At 37.9% G+C, this 27,172-nt stretch overlaps 1 protein-coding gene and 1 non-coding gene across 13 annotated transcripts in view; one reads left to right on the forward strand and one right to left on the reverse strand.

The window, feature by feature from the left end:
• Positions 1–27,172, forward strand: part of ROBO2 (roundabout guidance receptor 2) — a 1,130,584-nt gene that overhangs the window by 332,227 nt on the left and 771,185 nt on the right. The gene's annotated exons all lie outside the window — the stretch shown is intronic.
• Positions 22,099–22,208, reverse strand: LOC149319680 (U6 spliceosomal RNA). The gene has a single exon (XR_016280344.1). It is a non-coding gene; the product is annotated as a U6 spliceosomal RNA (small nuclear RNA).

Here is a 27,172-nt window from a genome sequence, read left to right on the forward strand (position 1 = left end):
GGCACTAAAAAGAGCTGCAAAATTACAATGTTGTGTTGTGCACAGCACCAAAGGAGCATCGTGATGCCACGTATCATGTGGTGTCGCACATGGCATCTCACCACCCTGGAGTAGAGCCAGGACATGCTTCATATAGACCCTATGCTCTGACTCCACCCCAATCCTTTTAAGGCAGGTCCGCACAGGGCCTTAGACCTGTAAAAACAAGTATACTGTCATTAACTTTCAATAACTTGTATGAAACAATAGTGTCCACATGAAGTCCATGGTAATGACATATGAATTAATACTACTTTTTAAAGAAGCATTTTTTGCAGTTTGATGAACTTTTTTATTTTCTGTGTTTCTCCCATGGTTTCATAAGATTTAAACTGATAAGATCTATTTAGCTTACAAGAAAGTACTGTCTTTATCTTGGACCCCTCTTGCTTTCTGAATGAAAGACAACAGAGCTTAGGCTTCTCTTTTTGAAAAATACAAAATACTGATCTACCTTCATGAGACATCAGGTAGTCGCTTTGTGCATACTGAGAAATTGAACTGCTGTCTAAAGATATGCATTCAAACGACTGAGGCATTCACAGTTCTCTCCACTACATTTCTCAAAATCTTCCCTGCTGTGTTTCTATAGTAGTTAGTAACCTACCACCCAGCTGGTAACTGCCTTATTATTTTTATTATTATTTAGGAAGCCTGCGATCCTATTATTATCATACAAATGTAGTGGGAGCAGTGTGGGCTGTTCACTTCTAAATAGTAGGTGGTGGGTGGATTAAAGCCTAAGAAAAGCCATGGCATTGTACTGCTTCAATTGACAATAGAATTCCTGTAATACCTGACATCTATCACAACATTTCCTACATTCCATTGCTTTGCCCAAAGCCTAAATTCTGGACTAGAGACTATAATTTTGGACATTAAATTACTATCCTAATGAAAATATCTGATCTATTGTGTTTTAGAATAATGATACTAGTAAATATCACAATTGAAACTAAGACCATAATTATCTGTGGATGTGTTATAGCATTTAAGCCATGCTCACTTGCCTACCCGTTTTTCTCAATTCTTCCATTCTTTGGAAATGAATCAAATGAAATTAGCCAGACATCCACCATACAGAAATCCATCTAAAAGATCTTATTGTTAAGAGAGGGGCATACATTTTATTTGTGGCATTTACATTCCACAGTTCACTGATTCAAAGACAATAACAAATTATGGAAACAAATAATATAAAAAGAGGACAAAGACACAGTAAACAACCCAATAGGATCTGAAACAAGAAGAACAATGGAATAATGAACCCCCACCAGATCTGCTTGCAAAGTTTCTGAAGAATTAAATCTTATCTAGTACTGCAAGTACACCTTTGATTTGCTTTCATTTGTTTCTGTTTGGCCAATAAATAGCCTTTCAAAAATCCAGCTAATTTCCAGGCACCAACCAACTAACCATACCTTTGAAACTAGTTACCTGGATCATACCCTGATCTTAAAGACAGAGCTGTTTCATATGGGAGAAAAAAAGTCCTTCAGGTAGACGTAAGCTGTGCAAAAACTAGGGATGTAGATGATTTAACATTTCAGTTTTGAGCCAAGAATGAATGATTTTACCATTTCTCTTCTCACTGCAAGAACGTTGTTGAAAAATGCAGTTTCCAAATACCATTCCAATGTCATTCCAGATAAAGGCAGGATACAAACCGCCATATAGTACATATTGTATACGTACTAGGGTTAGGAAGGGGCGGTGCTTCCGCACCCCCCTAACCCTAGTACGTATACAATACGTACAAGATGGCGGCGCCCCTTCCACATGGGCGCCACCATCTTTACATACTGGACGCATAGCGTCCAGACGTGTCGCGGCGCCTATGACATCGCGAACGCGCCAGCGGCGCCTTGCGACGTCATAGAGGCGCCGCAAAAAGAAGCTCCGAAATGGAGCTTCTTTTTTGCTCCGCGCAGTTTGGCTGCTACGGCTCCCTCGCGGAGCAAATGGCGCCGGCGGGGGAACGCCGCAAAGCGGCGGTTTGTATCCCGCCATATTCTGTGCAAAAAAGTCTGGGTTTTTTTCCACTCATAAAAATGACATTTTTCTGCACATAAACAGTATTTTCTGTGAAAAATATACATGTGCGCTGTTTATAATATGTTCCAAATGGTGAAGTCTCTTCCACATCTAGAATTCTACTCTCTGGAATTTGTTGACACTCAAGAAACCCATTTTTATTTTACAATTTTCCCAATATATTTTAATATTCCTATCCCTAGTTAAAAGATTCTGATAGAATTATCATGGGCTTTCCAGTTCATCACCAGTTATCTAGTCTGAACAGTTCACCTCAGGAGCTGGTCAGCAGTTTGTTTCTTAAGGGGCCAGGCTTAAGAACAGATCTGAGGAAGAAAAGTCTTCTTCTGTCCACTGCCACAGCATGCACCATCTGTATCTATAAATTGACATAAGTTAACTACTAGTTAATGGAGGTAACATTAGAATTTTACCCACATGTAGAGCTTCTTCCAGCACTTCGGGCTTCTTACCTTCCTCAAAGGAACACAATTAAATTGTTCTCATTGTTTTCTAATATATTTCTGTCATAAACTGTATTTATGTCACAATTTTATGTTATATCCACAGGAGATTTAAGCCTAGACTTCTTGGTAGACATAAAAGGGAGCTGGAGTCTCCTCTAGTGGGTCCTCCTAAGAGATCTTGGGGTTTGGCTTTAAGGCCCAAGCCAAATTCAGACTGATATGGCTATCAAACACCTATGACATAGACTGATCTTTGTTATCAGCTTATTTCTCCTACACCTGGGCAGGGCTGGAATTGTGTTAGTAGATATCAGTTGGGCTTCCTATTTTCTGAGTTTTTGCCTTATGCCCCACCAGTTTCTTTGAGCTATAACCACTAGAAATTATGACCAGTTATGCCAGTGTATCTTTGCTGCCATCCTACTCCATTTGGTTGACAAAACTGTAGTATAGACACAAGGCTTATCATAATGCTTTCCTTAAATTCCAACACATCCAAATCATACTTCCTCTTATGTTGATCGAACATGGAGTGAAAACATCTATGGTGGCCACCGCCTCCATTTCCGCCAAATAGCGAGGCTTCTTGGCGGCGGAAAACAAACCCACAAAAAGCGGGTTTTTTCTGCGTTGCGCTTGCGCCGCCCAAGTGCGCAAATGGTGCACCTGTGACATCGCCAGTGCGATGGGATGTGCGAACACTAAATGTCCATCATGTTAAAATCGTGGTGCCCATGTGTACAGGGTGCTGCCATTTTGACGCTGCGTCCTTGGCCAACCCCAGCACGTGACGGGGGCGGCGCAAAGGCCCATTTAAATCAGGCCTATGTCAGCAAAGACTTGCCTGCAAAGACTGCAGATGGATTCCCCTGGTGGTTCCACCTAGATGCATCCTTTGCTTCAGTTTTCTCTCCTTGTAAAGACTGAGCTTAATGACAACAAGACTTTCTGGAAGAATAGGAACCAGCACTTGAAAAAGTTCCTTTTTGTAATACAATTATCAAAATCCTTCAGACATCATGGCCAACAACTCTGTTGGATGGAGTAATCTGGAAACAAGCTCTCATGGGAACCCTGAAGGTGTAAGCTAAGACTTGCATTATACTGGGACGCCATAATCAGAAGCTGGGACAAAAATGTAGTTGTCAGCCATAGAAGTCATACATTCTGCCATAATGTAACTGGTGAATACAAACTATATGTTAAGAAGATGCTTCATGATGAAAAGGATGCAAATTCTGGAACTAACTGTGGAGAATAACACTGATAATTATGAGATAGTTTAATTAGCACTGCCAATAGTCAAATAATTTTTAAATACACATACAAATGTGTTTATACAGTAGCCACTCCTAATTCACTGGGATCTGTTCCAGACCACCAGCACTCCACAATAATGGTGACTCACAAATATTTAAGTCCCATTGAAAATAATGGCATGCACAGGTGTGAACCACCATTTCTCCCTACCCGCTTGTCCCTCCAGCGAAGAGCAAGACCGCAGATTCCAAGTCTGAGAAAAGGGAGGGACAACTGTATTTGCAAATATTTTATTAAAATTAGATGCTAAATATATTTCTGACTTGGAGGGAATGAGAGCAGTTCAGAAGAGTCCCTACTCCTTTCTTTTCATATGAGCATGTTTATGCTATCTGTTTCTGTAGTTTTTGGTGTGAAGACATGGTTCATCAATGTTTGCTGTAATGCAAGAACATAATGAAGATTGACAAACCCTGATGGCAAAGCCATAAAAGCCACACATTACTGCCTGTCTTTACTGAAAGATCTAAACTCAAGCTGTACCTTGTGAATTGTACCATTTTTAAATTAAATACATATATTTTACTGGCAGTTTCCTTGGACACAAATGACCTTTGAAATGACACTTGCCAAAGATCAATGGATTCAGCAATGCTCAAACATTGTTTTCTGATCTTTAATCTCAGAATGTCTTTGCTGTCCTACCAATCATTGTTTAGGAAGGATCGGTATTGTTTAACTGTGTTAAAACCCTTGGTGCTGCACAATATTACCATAAAATTGTGATAATATTTTAAAGTAGCATGTTTTGCTGCACAATCCCATATTTATACTATCTGTCTACAATCACTTTTCAGCTACATTCCAGTAGAATGTGTTGTGTTATCAGATACTCTTCCATAAATATAGGACTTCAGCTCTTTAAAAATAATCACTGATTGATGGCCTCTCTATTGCTTGTGTGCACCTGCTCTATATTTTTCTAGAATAGCTGTTTAGGGTCATTTAAACAATTAGCAGCCACTGCTTTCAGCCAGAAAGAAGTCTGTGTTTATTTTACCAAGTTGGTCATGGCAAAAATGCAGCCATTGCACCACCATTTATGAAATTTTACACCATCATTTGACTAGATAGCCCTGCTTTTTGCACATATAGCCACATACCGCATGCACAGTCCAACATTGTGATAGAAATATGTTTCTAGAGATACTATTTTGGAATTTCTGGAGTTCTCTGAAATTATTATTATTATTATTATATTTATTTATTTATATCCCTCACTTCTCCCAAAGCTGGGATTCAGAGCAGCTTACAACATTAAAAAACACCATACAGTTAAAAACATACAAAAATAGTATACAGTATTAAAATAGAATTAAATTGCTACAGTAATTAAAACAAATTCAATACTAAAATCCTATTTAAAAGATAAAAATGCTTAAAAAACATTAAAACAACATAACAGCACCCCATCACCTGCCTAACAAACTTTCTGTTTTAAAAGCCTGTCTAAACAAGCAGGTCTTAGCCTACCGGTGGAAGGATAACAAAGAAGGGGGCATCCTGGCCTCCCTGGGCAGGGAGTTCCAGAGTCTAGGGTCTCTCTCGTGTCCTCATCAACTGTACTTGTGATGGTGGTGGGATGGAGAGAAGGACACTGGTTTAGGACCAGGGCAGCCTCCTTGGATTGAGATGAAAAGGAGTAGTAGAGACATCTCCCTACAATATACTGTCCTAATTATTTTTTTTGATATTTATATTTCATTATTTATTCATCCTATAGTGCATATCCCCTTTTCTTTTCTAAATATAAAAACTTTGTCTTTACTCTCTAAACATCAAATACCAAATAAATTTGAATGGCTAGTAAAGGTAATGGATTTGACAGAGATGGACAACTTATCGAATTATGCAAGGGAAAATTCAGATAAGTTTAAAAAAAAAAAAAAAAAAAAGACAAGGCTTTCATACTTTACATTCAGAAATTAAAGGAGGATATTGTAATTATAGGATTTGATGTTTATTTCTTTCTTTTTTATGCCTGCTTTCTCTCAGAGTGGGAGCCAAGGCAGCTTCCAGAAATAGTAATTTAAAATGTTTACAATTAATTAAAAACAATTAAAATCACCACAAAACACATTAAAATCATATTTAAAACAATCAAAAATTGAAAATATAAATAAAACATCCCCAGTAAAATGTCCCCTTACTCCTTAGGACTGGAGCATGGCTTTGGCATGACTTCCAGATTCTTGGGACGCATGCATCATTTAAACAGCATACCTCCAAAGTGACCCGAAGCAGCTTTGTTTTGGCCTGTCTGTAAGGGGCCTAATACACTAAAAGCCAATGCCTTCTTACATATGTAACACATTTTCAAATCTTACAATTGCTAAAATGATGCATGCTTAAAAAGTGCTGCATTGTGCAGGATCAATCCTAGTTGCTGCTGCTTCTCAAGACTCACTCTTGCTTTGACGTCCATAATGCAGCCTGTATTCATATTGGGCATGGCACAAAATACCTTTGATGTATTTTGCATATAGATGTCATGGAAGATACCTCTTTTAGCTACAGGCTGTTTCCTAAAAGCCATGAATATTAGCGTTTACAGAGTCCATTAGAGATAGGCATGATAAAACATGCATTTTCATCAGCATGTAAATATTAAAACAGCATGTATTCGCATTATAAAAATCACTTGTCAGGTACTTTTTATATGAACATCAGTGTTCACCTTCATATCCTCCTTTTTGTGCACTTTTTACAGGGGGATTGGGTGTGCTGATAGAGCCACAGGTTGAAAACAATTTTGGGATCAAATATCAACACATATAAACCATTCTCCAGCGATGTGGAACTCCTATCACTTCCTCATCCATTATGTGGAAGCATGACATATTTGGACACATACAGAGTTTCATTTACTTTTTTAAATTATCTAATTCATCTGTAGCACTTATTCATTTCTTGTATTCTATAAAGTACATGGATCATGCTAGCAAAAAAAATTACAAATGCAATACACTTTGTCTTTAATCTTTCTATTTCCTTTCCATCATAAGGGATGGATGTCAGCTAATCTTGATTTCATACACTTATATTTTTATTCTTTATGGAGCACCAAGTTATGGTGACAGAGACTCATCAAAAGTCATCACCGTAATACATTGCTCTGTGCTGCCACCAGCTATTAATCTTTTAAATGCTCTTAGAGACTTTCTCTATTATATGTGGCATTATTTACTGTGAAGACATGCTTTTACTAGCAGCACATTAGTTTTGTTTTTGATTTGTTACCACCTACCTCTATATTTATAGCCAATATTGCTATGCATTTGTAGAATACCAAATTGTTGTTGGTGGCCTTAAAAGTTGGGAAAACTGAGGAAGTTAGTCTTTTAAAGCCAACTTCATTTTGACAACGATGATGATGACAATGAAAATAATCTATGTAGGGGAAATTCCTTTATTTTTCTAAAGGAAGAGGGTTGAAGAACCAGGGAATGAAGAAGAAGGTGTGTTTCTTTTTTTTTCCCCTAATGCTTTCTATTTTTATAATAATCAACCAGGGGAAAAATAACTTAAATCACCCCACAAACACTCAAGCACCACAAATGGGGATCTATGCTATACTTACATAGGTATGAACATACATTGGGAAATCCAATCCTATATGCTTCAAAAGATTTCTATTTCTCTTTAGAGATGAGGTGATTTATATTTTCTGAGACACCTTCTGGTTAAAAGGAGGAACTGCAGATTTTATAATTCACAGTCTAGAAAGAAAGCTAATGCTTCAATCCAAGCACACTGTGAAAGACTGCTCTTTTTATTATTATTTATGATAGATATCCCAGAGAAAGTTTTGAGTAGCCTCCAGCCAGGCAAATAGATGCTTGGGGCTTTAGACTGGCTCTGATAAGGATATAATAAGTAGACAGCAGACAGCTGTTACAACATTCCCTGCTACTAGCCAATGATCTACTTCAATGGAAATAGTCTGTCTGCTCTTCATACTGTAAACACTACATTCCCTTCTTTCTCTGTAGGGAGTGTGGTTTGGATTAAGAAAGGAAAATACAGGCCCTAATTCAAATGAATGAAAGGGCTGCCAATGAAAATCACCCAACCATATTCTTTCAGAAAAAAATTACAACTTAAAAGCTGCTGTTCCAAGAGAAACCCAGCATGGATATTATTTTTGTACGGATGATATATGGCTAGTTAGGTAGACTGACCTACTTTTCTTGCAAAATCGCCATTGCCTGAAGGCACATTGTACTTTAATAATAGAAAGGAATCCTTACGATTATGTGCATTTATACATGCTACATTCTCCAAAGCTCAGTTGGAGATTGTCATAATGGTACAACTTCCTATTTGTATATTAAATGTATGATTAATTACTAAGAAAACTACCTTTATATGTGTAAAATGTGATGCCTTGATAATAGCAAAACACAAAAATAATACCAGAACATCAGCTGATTAAAACACTGGCTAAAACTATTTCAAAAGATCTCAAACATCATTAAATGTGCAAAAACATGGGACAGCCTCGCAAACTGAGAACTATTGACTTAGGATGCAGTCATAGCCAGATATATAGCGTGATTTTGAAAAACATGGACTAAACGTAGAAACAGTGGTAGGTGAATTATATATAATTATATAACCAAAATAGTTCATTAACCTGGGGAGGTTTTGTGTGTGTGTTACTCATAGATGTCACAGTATATTTCTATACACATAGAAAGGGAACAATTTTCATAGCAAATAGAACTGACAACCAACTTTTGATCTCCCTACCACCACTACCATTGTAAAGGTGTGCTGTCCAAATTAGGAATGTAGTGTAAAAATACAATGGATCTTGACATAATGCCTAAATGAATAAACTGCAAACATCTTTGTGTTTTACTCATCTAATTATCAGAGTCCCCAGGATAGGAGTTGATGAGTTATTAAATGACATATAAAGTGTCAGAAAGAGATGTTTATTCCAAATCTCAACTTAGTATCTTTATGGTGCTTTGTGGGGTATATTCTAATCACCAGACATGTGCAACTTAGGTGAAAAGAAAATAGTCATCTGGCAAAGTACTTTTATTTAAAAGTGTCCTTCAGAGACACTAGTTCTTGATATAACTGACCTTTCACTCTTTCTTTGAATGAAAGAAAACTAGCTCCAGCTGCAAGATTTCCTAGTCATCCCATACTTTTCCTCTGTTTTTTATATCTCCTGGAAGAAAGTCTAATCAAAAACCATTAAGTCAGTGAAAACAGTGAAAATCTTAAGCCAATGAACTTCTAGAATAATGGTTCTCAGGCTTCAGTTCTTCAGCTGTTTTGGACTCCAGCTCTGAGGCCCCAGACAGCATTGCCAATGATCAGGATTTTTAAGCTTCCAAGTCCAAACACTTGGAGGACCTATTGTCAAGAACCATTGCTGTAAACCATTAGGATCTTCTGATGGCATGAAACCCTTTGTTTGAACCAGAAGTATGACAAATATTTTTGCAATACTCTCAAAATCCCCCAGCCAGCATGGTTACTGGCAACTCTGGTGGGGGTGGTAGTGGTGGCAGGTGGCGGGGTGGGGAGAGATTGGGATATTTTAATCCAAAAAATGCTTTCCTAAAATTTCCCATGATTATCAAACCCACAAAATCATAAACTACATGGAACCTTTGGGTAAATCAGAATCTAGAAACATCTCCAACCTCTGATCACAATAATAATAATAATAAATAACAAACACAGAAGTGATCTCTACTCCCTGAGAGCTAGTGGTTTCCATGAAAATGAAGCAGTGAACCTGCTATGTCAGTTTGATGTTGAAAGGAGCTAGTCCCATAATAGGTTCACCACACTGAATGATTAATTTAAAATTCAGACTAAAACCCACAACAGGGTAACCACCCCACTGACATGGAAGCTATCAGCTATCTTTATCGTTTGTTTTTTGTGTGTGGATTGTTCACTGTGATCTGCAAAAGCTCAGTTGTACCTGAGTTTACATAAACAATGTGGTAAAAGCTATAAGAGCTGGTAAGAGTAGGAGGGTAAATTTGGAGGCATAGCTAATACCCCAGAGGACAGGATCAGAATTCAAAATGACTTTAACAGGCAAGACAGTGAGGTGAAAATTAACAAAGTGAGTTTCACCTCAGAAAAATGTAACTACTACACTTGAACAGAAATAAGGAAAAGTTCAGATATAGGATGGGGAACACCTGGATTGACAAGTGCACATGCTAAAGGGATCGAGGAATCTTAGTAGATCACACACTTAACATGAGTCAATAGTGTAATGCATTAACTAAAAAAATCAAGATGATCCTAGGCTGCATCAATAGGAATGTAGTGTCTAGAACAAGGGAAGTAATAGTATCACTCTATTCTACTTTGGTCAGACCTCACCTGGAATACTGTGTCCAGTTCTGGAAACCCCAGTTCTAGAGTGATAGTGATAAGCAAGAACATGTCCAGAGATGGGTGACCAAAATGGTGAAAGGTCTGGAAACCATGCCCTATAAGGAGCAACTTAGGGAGCTGGGTATGTTTAGCCTAGCAAAGAGAAGGTAAAAGGTGCCATGATAGCCCTGTTTAAATATTTGAAGGGATACCAAATTGAGGATGGAACAAGCTTGTTTTCTCTGCTCCACAGACTAGGAGCAAGTAATGGATTTAAACTACAGAAGAAGAGAGCTCACTTAAATAATAAGAAAACTTTCTGATGGTAAGAGTGGTTCAACAGTGGATATGCTGCCTTGGAGTGTAGTGGAGTCTCCTTCTTTGGTGGTTTTGAAATGGAGTCTGGATGGCCATCTGTCAGGAGTGCTTTGATTGTGTTTTTGTGCACAGCAGTGGGTTGGACTGTTTGCAGAAAAATCACTAACAAAAAGCCTTTTCCTGTTTCAACATAAACTTCTAAAATGAATGGAAAGATTATTAATAATACAGAGCTCTCTTCTGAAACACAATTATTTAACTACAACCTGTGCTCCCCCTATGACTTGAAAAGAAGAAATATAGGCTAAGAAAATAGTCATCAGTCTTATGTAAAGAATAAAATCCACTGTTCCTAGTAGTACAAGCTTTTTAAAGTGCTATATTATTTTATAGATAAAAGAATGATATATTTCTTGCCTGAATAATGGGCCTGTCCTTAATGATTTTTAATCTGAAGAAAACCTAGTTACATTTTAAGCATTAAGAATTTATAAATGTTCACCTGTGTAGTTTTTTGTGGGTCTTTCGGGCTATGTGGCCATGCTCTAGCAGAGTTTCTTTCTGATGTTTCGCCAGCATCTGTGGTTGGCATCTTTAGAGAATGCTTTGCCTGGAAAAAGTGGGTGCATATATACTGTGTGAGCCTGGGAATGCAGGAGTGATTTGCATGTGTATTGTTCTGTGTTGATGGCTGGCCTCAGCCTGGAAGGCTAATGCAAACGAGGATTAATATCTGCTAATTGGTGATCAATTATCTGCTGGGAAAGCCCCTGACTCTGAATGGTTTCCCATTTGCATTTGCTGAGTACTTATTTTGCTATTTTTCAGGACTGGTAGCCAAATTTTGTTCACTTTAAGGGTTTCTTCTTTCTGGTTGAATTTATCCAGATGTTTGTGGATCTCAGTGGCTTCCCTTTGCATCCTGACATGGTAGTGGTTGGCATGGTCCAAAACTTCAGTGTTTTCAAACAGTATTTTGAAACCTGTTTTGATTGTTTATTTAGTTGTTTTTCAAAATAGTGCTTTCAAGAGAAGAATGTGTAGCCTGTTCTAAACCCAAAAGTTTACTATCTCAAATATATATTCCTCTCTCACAGGCATGCACAAGTATATATAAAGCATGATTTAACTGATGCAATAGGAAAGTGTGGATTGTCCATTTTTGGATGCCATAGACACATTTGCAGTCATTCCTAATCTCTGTTACTCACCTATGATACCTAGAGTTTCTGATGTGAGACCAGATTACAAGCAATAAATATATGCATCTAAAACTAGAAATATCAATAGGTAAAAACAGACTGGAATTCATTCCTGACTTTTTAAAAAACACACAATTTTTATACCTATATTGCTTCACATACAAAAGGTTACTGGAAAGACTGGATAGAAATGTATTGCTTTGTGTAGAGTACTTAATTATCATGTCAACCAATCTTGTGTTATACAGAGTCTTCATCTGCTCTGGATAAAGAAGATATTTTGTTGTGTGAAAACATCCATGCTGGATTACAATACTAAATCCATTCTAGTCAAACATGATAGACCTGGGAAATTAGCTAGCAAAGCATCATAGAAAAAACTGTGTATCCCTAACATACATTATCAGGGTATACTGGCATAAATCCAGTTGTTGATTCCAACTATAATATACCTGTTGAATCAATGGGAACATCGTAAGTGTTGATTTACCAAGTTCTCATTGATTTGGTGGACCTCCTCAGATTGAGACTAATAATTGGATTTAGACCAGCAATCTCAAAATAAAACTTGAACACTTAAGTAGTCTGATTAATTATTGGTAGGCCAACCTCTACCAACAAAGGCCCTTCAACTGTTTTGGACTACCATTCTCATCAACCTTAATCAGTGGATGGAAGGTTGTAGTACAAAACATCTTGAAGGCAGGTGCCATGACCAAGGCCCACAGCATAACTCCTGACATACCCACCCAGTCCTATTGCATTTAATACCATTTATAATTAAGTAAAAGTGATACAAGAGCTAGTGTGATATAGTGGTTTATGTATTGGACTATGACTCTGAAAATCTGGGTTCAATTTCCAGCTCAACCACAGAAACCCACTGAGTGACCTTGGGTGAGTCACACTCTCTCAATCCCAGAGAACGTTTTGATAGATTTGTCGTTGGGTTGCCATAAACTGGAAATAACTTGAAGGCACACAACAACAAAGGAAATGCAGGATTATGGTCTCATCTTCTATGAATTCATCAAATTCTTCTTGAAGCTTACCACAAGTTTCAGACTCCATGAGAAGTGCTTGTTTTCAGTGAACTAGCATCCCATGCTAGGCAGGTGATTCAATGATACATAGTCTCCCCCCCCCCCCCAAGCACTTTTGGTTCACTGGGAAAAAGAATCCCCAAACCTGCAACTACAAACTAATCCAATCACTTAGCTGAGAACTAGATTAGAAAACTGATGTAGAAGTAATGGTATATCTTGAAGGACATGAGCTCATCTCATAAACATCTACACACAGTAACTGCAAACTTCACTGCTACAGAGCATAATACCTACTTTATTAGGATGAGTGCAATCCTGTGCAGAGTTATATGATATGAAAGTTTGGGGATCAACTTGTGTGGAACATTAAGCTTTAACACATTAAGCTTTAAAGGCTATTTTTCAGCTAGTTGAAACTTTTTAGTTTTTCATAATAATTATAAACAATCTTACTAAAAGATCCTGCAATTTAAAACTGTTAGCATGAAATATGAACCCCATCAAAGGAAATGAAAGATCTATCCAGCTTCTGTTTGATTATTTTTCTCATTCTTCAATTTCCTCTGTGCAAGCAGTAGTAAAACACGAAAGCCTTGTTATCAGATTGTTCACTTGCCAGAGCAGGGAGAATCAGTTGCCCTGTCACTCTGGCAGTTAACCTCACCCCTCTTTCCCCAAAATTGCATTCTCTTTCCATTACATCAATGCTCAGTTTTGCAAACTGGTGTTAGAGGTGGCTAGGATGCAGGGTTCACCCCATTGTGCTGTCTCTGTTATCTTTGATCTGGTGGACTGTTATTATACTGATCAAAACCCAGTTAGTCATGTGTTTACCTCAGAATATCCATGGAATTTAATTAAAGCATTTAACTTGGGCTAGATGTTCTTTACCCAAGTCATGGGGGGGGGGGGGAGGGAATACAGGATCGATTTGGGTCCTTGTGTTGATGGAACATGCCCATCCTAGCAATCTCAAATCTGGATGCTCTCCAGAGCACAGTTTCAAATGATTTGAAGGCTGAGCAGAGGGGAAAGACTGCATTACAGGTTGATGGAAAGGCAAACACCTCTCTGAGATCTGTTCATGGGAACACGATTCTGTCCAGCTTGGCTTATGTTCCAAATTACATTTAAATAGACATTAAAAGGGTGAATGTACAATGTATAAGTCTTCACTTTACTCAACAGCACTTTGTTCTCTTTGACATTGATTCAGAAAGGGCAAACTTTGAAATAAAAATCCTATGACTCTTTCATGCAACAAGCATGTGAAACTGAGACAAAGAAGACATTGCTGCAATTTGGATAAAGGAAATAATAAATTTTAATTTAAAAGGTTCCATAAATGCAGTTTTCCAGTTTAGAGAATAGATATGGTATGCCATACACATGTACTTTCTGCTGATGCTTAGCAAACCTTTAAAATATGTTTTATAAGCAGAAATAATGTAATAGGAAAATTCAACAATCCAAAGACTGAGAACATAAAGCAAAGTCAATGAGTAAGTGCAAATTCCCAGGGAACCAATGAAAGATAACTGAATATTCATAGAAACAAGCACATGATTTAAAATAATTTAGCAACTATGTTTCTGCATTTAAAATCATTCCATAAGCTTAAAAAAATAGCCACTCTCATTTTGTCTTTGATGCTAATGCCAATACTGGTTATTTTTCCCTCCCCTAGTACTTACAGTTACTAAAGTGCAGTGACATAGAAAATCATCTCATGCTTAAAATCCCCAACCTACCCCTGTTGCATTGAAGTCTCTTTCAGGATAAAGTCAGGTATCATCATATGCAAAATACTGCCAATGCCACTGCCCAGCTGCATCCTAGCTAACTTCTGGCTAGAAGCCATGCCCATGTAAATCATGATTTGCAAAGCTGGACACTTCCCGGATTTGAAAAGAGGCTAGCTGCGTACAGCTTGTAGCCAGATGTTAGCCAGGATTCAGCCAGGTCAGGTGGTGGCATCAGTGGCATTTTGCATATGATAATACCTAACTTTATCCTGAAAGAGACTTCAACACAGCAGGGGTAAATCATGTTTTTAAGTCATGTGATAAACTCCATAGCCAGACAGTAGAAACTATCAATTTAATGCAGTCAGACTCTGCCATGACTAACATAAAAAGAGTGATCTATATAAATCATGTTTGCAATTTGGCATGTTTGTTTGTTGGGAGATTATTTTAGCATTCCATGAACAGACTGTTCCAAATATCTTATTTTCCTCTTCACAGACATTGGTGTTTATTTATGTATACTGCTTCTCTATTTGATGCAAACTTTGTACAGCTGAAGGTAAAATGGGACACAATACTTCAAAATATTGATATATTGGTGTGCACTTATGTAGATATTTAGATTAAGATATGATACTACAGATACAATTCAATTTAGGAAGAATTTCAACATGCAGGTTGACTTTCCTTTATCTGAAATGCTTGGGACCACAAGGATTTTTTGTTTTTTGTTTTCAATTTTAGTGACACCCCCCCCCCCCCAGATTTTGGAATATTTGTAAATACATAATGAGATATTTTGGAAATGGCACCCAAGTCTAAACATGACATTCATTTATGTTTTGTATATACATAGCCTGAAGGCAATTTTATGCATAATATTTTTTATCATGATCTTGTAGTGAGTGACTTGCACCAGTGGTGTCATCATTGGCAGCACAGTGGGACACGCATGTGAAGAGCCACCTATCATCACAATGAAAGGCCCAAAGTAATTGGCGGGGGGATGTTGAGTCAGCTTTGGGATCAGAATATTCTGTATTCTGGCCCATGTGGACAAAGCCTTAGAAGGGAGCTGAGTATTGTTACCTAGGACTTGTGATCATCATACCTGATGCCTTATGTGTCTAACAGAGTTGGGATGATACTCATGAACATCTTGAGCATGAGAGACTTGGAGGGAGCTAGGACATTTACTGCTTTACAAAAGAAAGCCAGGTAAGTTGCAAAGGCAACATAATTGTAGGTGTAGCTGATGGTAATCACTCTTTCTCAAGATGCCAGCCACAGATGCTGGCGAAACGTCAGAAAGAAACTTTGCTAGAACATGGCCACATAGCCCAAAAAACCCACAAAAAACTATGGATGCCAGCCATGAAAGCCTTCGACTTTACACTCTTTCTCATCTCCTCAGTCATTTTCCTCTATTTGTTTATTTAGTTTTTAGTTTGTTTTATTTGCTTACTCTCTGGGACTCTAAATCTCCCATTCTATCTCTTCTCAGCTACTCATTCTGCAGTCACCCGCCTGCATACTACCAATGTCCTTATCCTGACTAATGCAGACTAATTGATGTGGCAAAAACCAAAAGACAGGAAATGTCACAAATACATTTTGTGCCTAAACCCTTAAGTGCTATGCACACTAGCAATAATTGAGTATAGACATAACTCTTACAAGGGCCTTATCCTGTTACTATTGTCTTCCCCACCAGTAAATTCCGTTTTTCTCTACTAGGAAAAAACCTATTTAAAGACATACACACACACACACACACACACACACTGATTCATTATCAAGCCACAATATGATTGTACTATAACGGTAACTGGAGTGGGTGGGTGAAGTCTTACGTATTGTCTTCTTTTCTGTGTTTTCTGGTGTATTAACTACCGACATGGATAATGGCAACTCCATCCACCTACTGGATGTTTTGGATAAAGTTGTTCTGCACATCAGATTGAATGGGTCCAGGGATTTCCATCAGCTTGCCACCACATCTCGCTTTCCTTTCTCTCTATCCTTTCCTTCCTTCTTCAGTTAGTTGCTTTTCATAGTACCAACAGTGGCAGCAACCACACTTTCTCCTTTTTATCCTCCCTGCTGCTATCATCCATGCTGTTCCCCTATCCACTACCATGTGATAAGAATTTCTGCCCACTCAGAGTGACCAGCCTATCTTTAGACAGAGCTGAGAGGACCAGGACAGCATTTAAAAAAAAATAAAAGAGTAGAGACGAGACAGTTCAAAAAAGGAGGAAGATAGCTTTGCAATGTGTCAGGCAGGGGAAGAGGGAAGCTATAAAGATGGGTGGGAGAGGATGAATGGGGTACCATCATGGCTTGCTCCCTATTGCTAGGTAGCCAGCTGCAGATCTGACTGAAGGCAGACAAACAGAAACAGTTTCACAGTTTTGGAAAGGTTGCCTTTCTGATGTGGTGTAGCAGAGACATAGCCATCAGTCCAAAATTTGTAATCCAGCAAACAGCAAGGTCAGACATCCAGGATAGATGGCAAAGCATGGGGTCTGAAGTGCAGTTCACAGAGGTAAGGGCCAACGAAACATACATGTTGTTTCCGGTGTTGGCAGTTAAAGTGGTGTTAAATTGGATTATTTCTGCACTAATTAAAATATTCCTATTTTCCAATATACTATGTACTCTGTCTATAAAAGTAATAGAGAATAAGCCTGTCCAGTTGTGCAACAGTTAAATAAACTTTTTTTTTACAATATGTTGCTCATAATGCTTATAGTTTGCTATTCTTGCTGTAACTTACTGTAACAGTATTGGGAGAGATGTCAGTTGGAGATCGTGGATAAAAGAGCTGAAGTGAGTAATTGGGAATTCTTCAATGCCTTAGTGATTATCAGGCACTTAAAGAGAAGTACAAATAGATGAAATTGGCTGAGGCATGTATGACAGAGATGGAAATCATGCAGTTCTCCACACATGTTGGATTGCAATTCCCAGCATTCTTCACCATTGGCTATGCTGCAAATTTAGCAATATCTGTAGGAGCCCATAATTACTACCCTGTTGTATGGTGACATTCTCAGGAAAAGTATAAAAGGCAATTTTAAAGCTCAGAATATAATGTAACAGAAATCATATCACTGTGTGCAAAACTGAATTATGGGCATTTATAGCCAGAAATATATGCTATGTTTTTCATTTACCAAAAATGGAATTGTTTTTCACATGGAAGTTTATTTTATGATTGGAGATTATCTATGCTTTCTCTTCCTCTGAAGTTTGGTGTATGTAAAAGTCCTCAATTATAGGTACATGAAAGAATAAGAACATGTCTGTCCATAGACAGGATGCATGATGCCCACTTATGACTGTTGACCTTGGGACCAATTACAGCTCTGTCCAACCCTGCAGGAACATTAACTTTGAGCTATGGAAACCTATTTTTCCATATAGGTTAGGGGAGCATAGATAAGCACACAGGTTACATATAGATTTCGTTACTATGTGCATTTGAGTACAGCATTATTGTGTTATGAGGAAACTTGACTGAGTTATTCTGAATCTGGCAGGACTGGCTGCTAATAATTCTGACCTAAATATTTCAGTCAGAATTAACGGGACAAGATTTTACATTGGACGGTAGTTCTGCCTGTGTAGTTTTCCACCCTTTTCTCTTCTTAATTCTAGGACATGTTGAACACCAGTGAGGAGAAGGGGAGGGGAGATTATTCAGGCCACAAAGGAACATTTTTATTTCTTTAGTTAACTCACTTATATCCTGCCTTTCTCCCAGTAATGGGGCTTAGGGAGGCTAACAACATATTTAAACAATGCATTAAATTAGATTATAAAGATTATCTTATATTAGATTAAAACCATTAGATTGGATTAAAACTATAAGAAGTCATTAATAAAAGTATGGTGGGCCCTTGGTATCCCCTGGAGTTTGGTTTCAGGACTCCCCCATGAATACCAAAATCTGTTGATACTTCAGTTCCGTTAAATACCATGACATGGTAAGATGGTGTCCCTTGTATAAAAGGGCAAAATCAAGGTTTGCTTTTTGGAATTTATATATTTTAAAAATATTTTCCAACTGTGGATGCTTAAATCCATGGATGAAAAAAAATCTGTGGATATGGAAGGCTGACTGTATAGTATATATTTTAAAAGTAATTATATAATTTATAAAGTTAAAACATTAAACATTAACATTCATTAAAACCCCACCCAATTCATTTTTAAAGGCCTGGCAGCGTAAAAATGTTTTGATGGAGGGAGCCCAAGGATGGAGCTATCCTGGCTTCCCTAGGGCGGAAGTTCCTAATCCTTCTCCCTTATTTACACCAAACAAGTCTTGGAAGATGGCCTGAAAGAAGGTCCTCACCATATGATTGTGGAGCTCTAACTGGCTCATAAAGGAAGATATAGCCCTTCAAGTAACCTGTACCCAAGCCATATAGGGTTTTATAGGTCAAAACTGTCAGGGATGATGGGAGTTGTTGCTCTACACCTCAGGCTGTAACTCACCACCTTGTTATTGAAGCTGAGCTGACCAGCTTTGGCCAGTGGTTAATGCTTTCTCCCAAAGCAGCAGAGTTTTCTGAGAATAGGCTGAAGACCCTGACAATCTTCTCCAAGCCTTCTCACTCTTCTTCTTCAGATGACTCCAAACACCATCAGGATTCTGCTGGTTCTTGTATCTTCACTCAAGACACCAACACAACTCAGTAGTCTTAGATAAAAGATCTACTTTATTCTACTATATACAGTTACTATCTCTATATGCCCAACAATCCACAATATCTCTAGATTCTACCAATAGTCCACAACTACCCACAAGTTACATTAGCAAAACTGGCAATTATTATAGCAAATGTTTGTTACCACCCATTAGACAATTACCACCCAGGGGGTGTGTACATTCACAATGATTGGTTGACTTTTGTTCATCCCATACTCAAGTCCAACCCATGAACATCATCTGATCACCTTGTACATGTAACAAGTCTCAGGTGTTACCAATGTACATTCCTTAATTTTGTCCTTGGCTCCCAAGACTTCTAAATTATATCATCCTTTACACCTGTGTGATTTCTTAATTGTTTATGCTTAGTCATTCTGACTCTCACATACATATTTTATTTCTATAACTGCATGTCCCATGTTGCATTTCCTTGACAAAAACCAGTGCAGTAATCCAAATGTGTCATCATGGCTAGGCCCAGCTTCTAAAGGTCCCCTGGAGTAGCTGGTCTCCTTGATGGAGAGGTTCTGTTGGATGGACTGTTCCTGCTTTTTCTTCACCCAGGAGCCCAGATCAGGTGCATCTTCATGGTCTGAATTACTGCCCCCTTCCCTCCCCTTCTCACTGCTAAGAAGCAGCAACAAAGTCCTCTTGGACTAGTCAGCTGCTAGGGAGAAATTGTGGGATACAATGCATAAGCAAGGAAATAACTTCCCATTCCCTCCTCCAAGGGACATGTACACACATAAGCCACATTTCCATATGCACACGTCACTAACAGGATGCCAATTCCAATCTGAGCGGATCATCAAATAAACTATTAGTTCTTTCATCTATATCTGTTTTCATTGATTCAAAGTACAAAAAATAGATAGTAACTGGCTCTCATTCAAAATTTTCTTCCTCACAAATAAATTTAAAGGCAGGTTTGGTGGTCTACCACAATCATAGAGGATGTGTTTAATAATATAATAAAATAACAGAAAGAGAATAGACAAAAAAGACTCCTTATAGCAATAAAATATTCATACAAAATACATTAAGGAACATAGGACTTTGAAATTAATGGGCCCAAGGCACTAATGCAGTAGGCTGCCTTCATAAAAGCTTTCTCTAAAGCTGGGACATTGAACGAATTCTATGAAAAGACTACAGTAAAATACACTGATGGTCATCCTTTTCCTTGCATTATATAATATAGACAAATGCCATCTTATTGAAAGCAAAGAATTTCAGGAAACAGCTTCAATTCTGCTCAAGATAATGACTGCCAAGTTTGCAAACAAATGTGTACCTATCTTGAATCGAACCCATTGAAAATCAGTGGGACCTACTTCCAAGTGAGTATGCATTGGATAGGCTGTATATCCCATTAGAAGCAAATGAGCTTGTTATAATTAGCTTGTTCCAATGGGACTGACTTCTTCTGACCTCTGAATGTGACCGTTTCTTTTTTGAGGTACTCACATCCTTGTTTCCAACTATCTTTGAATGTTTCTTTGGTGCCTAAAACAGCTTCTTCTTCAAATCGGCTTAATGAATAACTATTAAGGGTATTAAGACTTTTTAAAGGGTATTCAAAAACCAACTCAATAAGAGTCTATTCAGCTTTTGTTTGTTCAAATCATATACTATTTATTATTGTATATACATTGGGAAAAAGGAAAGGAAAACACATGAATAGTTAGAGTCTGGATCTTTAGCTCCCATCCAAGACAGTAAATACTTTATATGTCCATGACATTTCCTGTTACTATGTGTAGGTTTGTGTGAAGCTGTATTTTATTTGATAGAAATGAGGGGGGAAATGACACAGGTTGAGTATTAAGACGACACTGAGCTGCAGAATATAGTTTTGTGAAGGCACTAGAGATTGAATCATGGGGTTTTAAACTTAATATAATAATGTTGAATGTTAGAAATTAGGAAATTAATTCATCACCATCAAAACTAATGGCTGGAAATATTTAATTGGTTATGTTACCATTAGTTAATTCGTCTATTAAGCCATTAGGACGTGCACTATGAGATTTACAGAATGCCACAGAGATTGTCACTGTTGACCCTAGGAGCACAGTTCAAAAGTGCTCTTTTTGTCCTTTTTAAGGACTTTCCACCAATGTAGGGGCTGTATAGACCGCCTGCAAGGGGCGGCTTGCAGCCTCCCCTTTTAGTGCGAGATTGGGGCAACACTGTGGCCCTGATCTTGCCTTCCGTTGTGCAAAAAAAGACACTGTAGGTGCCGTGGCTTTTCAGTACTCCTTTGGTGCTGTGCCATGCCCTGACTCTGCCCCCAGGCTGGCCTTAATGACTAGTCTGTACAGCCCCTTGGAGGATTTTTCTCAGATTCTCTTCAAAGCCCATAACATAGTTCTTGCCTGGGCATGAATGTATCTAACATGTCTGGTAACAGTTAGGGGGAAACTGTCTTAAAGCATGGGATCTTGCCTTACAATGTCTTCAGTTCAGTTTATCTTTCATCTGCATCTTTCTACCACCACCAACATGAATTCATTTACTCTTCAGAAGTCCTCTTTGTTAAAAGTTAATAAGTTATTATGCAGTTCAGGTTAGAGGATGCTGATCCACCAGATGTGCAGTATCAAGTGGATCACTGCAAGGATCACTCTGTGAATCAGTATTGGAGAATTCTTAATCAGAAATGTATTGAGAGCCTCTGAGTATATGCATAACATTTTTCTTCGTGACTGAATCATTGCATGTCTTCTTATTCCTTATGTGCTTGTAGGAGCCAAAGACTCCAAATTCAGTCTGTTGTACCTTCAGATCAGGTATCTAACAAGCCCATTTTATTTTTTTTATTTTTTTATTTTTTTTTAAAAAAAAATGAAACGCTTCACAAATTTGCGTGTCATCCTTGCGCAGGGGCCATGCTAATCTTCTCTGTATCGTTCCAATTTTAGTATATGTGCTGCCGAAGCTTTGAACCCATTTTACTTTAATGAAAGAATTGAAAGGGAATAAGTAAAGAGGAGGAGGAAGCATATGTGTAAAAAACAAGAATGGGAGGAATGAGGAGAGAGAAAAAATAGAGAAGAATATGGGGTGAAGAATATTTTTCAGGTAATTATCCAAGTGCATAGCACTGCATAAACAAAGTAAGATTATATAGTTTTTGGTGGGTTTTTCAGGCTATGAAGCTGTGTTCTAGAAAAAAAAATTGTGACATTTCACCAACAGCTGTGGCAGTGCTTTGCAAGTGTAACCATTATACATGGACCAAAATGGTTTCATTAGTTCCATCTAAAGTAGAGCCATTGAGTCAATTAGAATCATATATGTGTTGATTCACTATTCACCATTTGATTCCAAAGGTGTGCTTTGAGTAATTCAATTTTACTTCCTTCACTGTGATTGAAGAAATAAGCACTGTGCTTTCACCATAACACAATGGGGCAATAAATAAGCATATTGTCCAGCTAATTGTGTATCTGCCAATGGAGATTATCACATGGGGACTAGATAAGGACATCATTATCCTGTCTTTGACTGTGATCCTGCAAAAGGTTTTCAGATCACAGTACTATTGTCCCATCCTTGAAGTAGCACTGCATTAATGAGAACTCCCATTAATGCAAACCTCCGGGCAATGCTGCTTCAATTTTGGGACAATGGTGGGATCTGTGAGACATCGTTTGAAAGTCCTTCACACAGTCATAGTCAACTGCACTTTCTGGACAGGATAATGGCACGATAAGCATGATGTCGTATGAAAATCTTCTTGTGATTGCACCATAAGAACGAGAAAAAGAAGGGACAAGGATGTTTTGTCCTCCATCTGATAATCTCCAATGGCAGCATACAATATAAGAGTGGTGTACCACAGCCATTTTGTAACTATGGGCACTTTTGCATCAAACAACTGCATTGTTATATTCCGCTTTAACTGCCATGGCTGATGAAATCTTGCTATTTGCTCTTTACAAAGTAGTTTTTAGAATTCTCAGCTAGACAGCTTTAGCGACTCATCTAACTACAAACCCAAGGGTTACATAGGATATTGCCAGGTCAGTTAAAGTGGAATATAATTGTGTAGCATAAAAAGACCTCATATGAGTGAATATTCACACAATGAAACATGTGGCTATAATCTGTATAGAAGTATCAGCCTTTGCACAGATTTATCCTTTTATGCTTGATTCCCCTCTCCTTGGTCATTTGCCTCATTGGTATATTAGTACTTCCTTGCAGCAGGAGCTGCTTTATTTACATGTACTGTAAAGTGCCATGTTGAGCAATGGTGTTGTATGTGTGCATGTGTACCCTCCCACAGAGAGAGAGAGAGAGAGACCCCGTCCCCCTACATGCACATATATCGTTTTAGGATTTCTTCCAAAAAGTAAGCAAGAAAATGTAATGCCATCTGGATGCAATTTTAGAGAGCTATATTCTAACCATGACTTTTCCCCTTCTTTCTACTACTTAAATTCTTTCCAAGTGGCTGAAATACCACAAGAATTTAAAAACATGACATGACATTTATGTGTTGATCATAAGCAGACAAGATGTTTGATGGAGATTAGCTACTCAGCAATCATAAGAACAGTGCTTTTGTACATTGCATTTCTTTGGCACATTCTAGTCATTTTAATGAGTTATATTCTTTTGAACAGGAAAACAGTAAGTCAGGACCCACAATTCAATTCTGAGGTAGTTTGATAATGTCACAGGGTTTTTATTTCTGTTTTCTTACAGTCTTTTCTAGCTGGCACCACTTGGCACATGCTTCCCTGTAGGGTATTACTAATCCTGATTGCTCTGGAAGTGACTCAGATGGTAGCCTTTTTAGCACATTTGAAGGAATTTATAAGAGGCACTTTGGTCTAACTCATAAGTATCTCAATTTATCTGCCATTTCCAGTTGTGTGTAGCTCAAACTCAGTGAGAAATTTCATTGTAAAGATACATAGTCGATAAAGCAAATTAAACAAGTTTACCTTTATGCTGTTTTTGTTTTAGGAAATGCATCAATATGGAATGCTGCCAGAAATGTTGTATAGTTACTATTTTAGGGCTTAATCAGGCAATATATTTGAAAAGTCAACATGGATAGCAATAACAATAGCAAGTACCTTTCTATACTGCTTATCAGTGAACAAACACCTCCTAAGCAGTTTACAATGTGTAAACTTAGATTATCAAAACACAACAATTTTTAGAATCAGATGTACGTATATGGCCTGCATATGTGCCATCTTTTCCTCATGTCTGCCAAATAAACAGTGAGCTGATTTTAACATTTTTAACAACCAATATAGCAATAGCAAGTTCATTTCTATACTGCTTATCAGTGGATGAAAGCACTCCCTAAGCAGTTTAAAACTAGGAAATGAAAATTGGATGTACGATGCTAGAATAATACAATCCGCTTTGTACGTGCTATGGAAAAATGTGAAATATTTCCACCAGTGTTATCCAAAATAAGTGGTATTCATGCTTTCACATCAGTGGTACTCATGCTTTCATATCCAAAAGATGCTTTGTTTCAAAATTCCTTGTACCTCTCATTTAAATGACCAGATGTTCCAAAGATCTATCACAACAGACAATACTGGCATATGTGTACAGATATGTTAACTTGGTTTAAACTGCTCTCTATATTCTCTGTGTGGAAGCACAATAAAGAAAGTCCCCTGTAGAAATGGCTGTCACCTTTTCCTAAGAGCCCCAGAAGGACAGTTTCTGTAAATGATCCTTTTGCTTAAATCAGGTGATACCTCTGCTATGTAATCTCATTTTGACCAACATACACCCCCAGTTTCTGAACTCAGAATCTGTGGCCCACAACAAAATGTGGTGTTGAAGAACTGAGATATAGTGTTGATTCAGTTTTTGAGTTGAAAAATTTACCCCTTCTTACTAATTTTTACTTACAGTTTTCCTCTTCTAAGTTGTCCTCTTTGTTATTCTTTAGTACAGACAGATAGCTTAATGTAGTGATGTGGTGGCAACACCATCAAGCTTTGCCTTTAGCAGTAATTCCATATTACTGATATTTTGTTCCCATAGTGGGATTAAACTGCAATCCTGTGGTCACTTATATCCATAGGAAAATTTGGATCTCTCTTATGAAGGCAGAGAGAGGTGTTTGTTGATGGAGAGGGAGAGCCAACTTCAGATGGCTCCTCTAAGCCTACTGTGGAACCTCAAGAGGGAAAGCAGGAGGATGACATGGATGTGGATGTCATGGACAGAACAGGGGAGACTTTTGTAAGGATAATTGCTCAAATTTGGGGAATATCAGTTAGCTCAACTCATCAGTAACGGGCTCCTTACAAGTACCCTTTTTGGACTGAATCCCAACAGTGTATAGTGAGTAACCAGAGATTCCAGGAACTCATACAGAGACAGTCTCTTTCAATTAAAAGCTAGTTTATTAATGGGAAGGGGATACACACATACAAACACACATACATTCGCACCCTCACTCAGGACTAAAAGAAGAAAAAGGGAGGAAAAGAGCACAGAGGACATTAGGCTTTCTAACAGTGATACTCGCCTGATGGTCTCCTAGGAATCAGCGTAAAAGCAGCAACACAGGAGATGGAAAGGGAAAAGGTAAGGGGGATTGGAACTGCATTGAAACTCAGACGATGAGAAGTCGTCTGGATTCCAAGGCAGAACCGAGAAAAAAAGAATGGCATGGCTTTTTATAGGGGTTTTTCCCTGTCCTCAGTGGAGGTTGATTCCCTACTTCAAAGTAAGACCAAATTTACACATTGCTTGATCTATATGATGGGAAAGGGTAATCAAAGCCAGAATAGCTGTGCTCTGCATAGCATCTTAGGGTCATAAATTTGCCCAAAGGTATGAGAGGATTCTTCCTGTTGGCGACTCCTATCTGTGGCTTCATTGCATACGTGGGCTGCTGGCTTTGCCCTAATGGAAGACTATTTCCCATCATGCCTTTTCATATAGGGTCATGAAAAAGAATGCCTTCACGCTAAACACATTATGGCCCTCTCAGAGGTTTCTATGTGCAAGCAATGCTAAAGTGGGGGCATCCAATTACCTCCGCAAATGTACTTTATATGTGGGGATTTTAGGGGTGTTTTTTGTAAAAGCCCAATCTCAGTAACACTTTGGATCCATAGGACTCAAGTTGCTACTGATGCCCTAACATTCCTATCATTTGGGAGGATCATATGTCAGACCTAGAGTTCCACTAGAATGTAAATCATCAAGGAAAAACAAGTGTGGGAAAATACACTAGTCATCCCATTCTTCAACTCTGTTGGCCTCTCTGAGGCCAGCAGAGTTTTTAATGAGGTAGTTTTTTCTGCCTTCAAATCTTTCCACCCTCATCACTAAGCTTGTTCTCTAAATGGGAATTCTCAGGCCTAGTTAACAGTTTTAATCTCAGTCTTTCATTTTCTAAAATGAGTATTGTCACTGTAAGTGATTTCCTTTAACTTGATCACTGACAAATCCTTTCTCCTTAAAAGCAAGATTATTCTCTCTCTTATCTTGTTTATAGACTATAATCAATATATTTTCTCCTGTTTCTCATTTTCTCGAATTGTGTTTCTCTTTACCCTCTGACTTTAGTCTCCGTGGTGATGGCTATTTCAGTTTGCTGAGTGGAAATAGATGATATCCAGCTAATAAAGCTTTAGGTCTCTTTGTAGAACCACTCTGCTTTCTGCCAAAATAGATTGGTTGTATTAAAGTTATGGAAAGCAATGGATTGCAGATTCTTAAATGTCAATATTTATTATTCAGAGCATCAGTTCCCAAGATACACAGGCAAAATCTATTATATAAAATATAAAAAAATCTATTATATTAAATAATATGAACATTTCACTACTTTCTAGAGAAATAATGAATTCAGGTATTTTACTATGCAGTATTTTCAACCAAACCCTAAATTGTAAATTAGATTAAAAATAAT

The sequence above is a fragment of the Sceloporus occidentalis genome, unplaced genomic scaffold, assembly GCF_023333645.1.
Source record: "Sceloporus occidentalis isolate IW3139 unplaced genomic scaffold, rSceOcc1.0.p SCAF_2, whole genome shotgun sequence".
In the NCBI taxonomy this organism is placed as follows: Eukaryota; Metazoa; Chordata; class Lepidosauria; order Squamata; family Phrynosomatidae; genus Sceloporus; species Sceloporus occidentalis.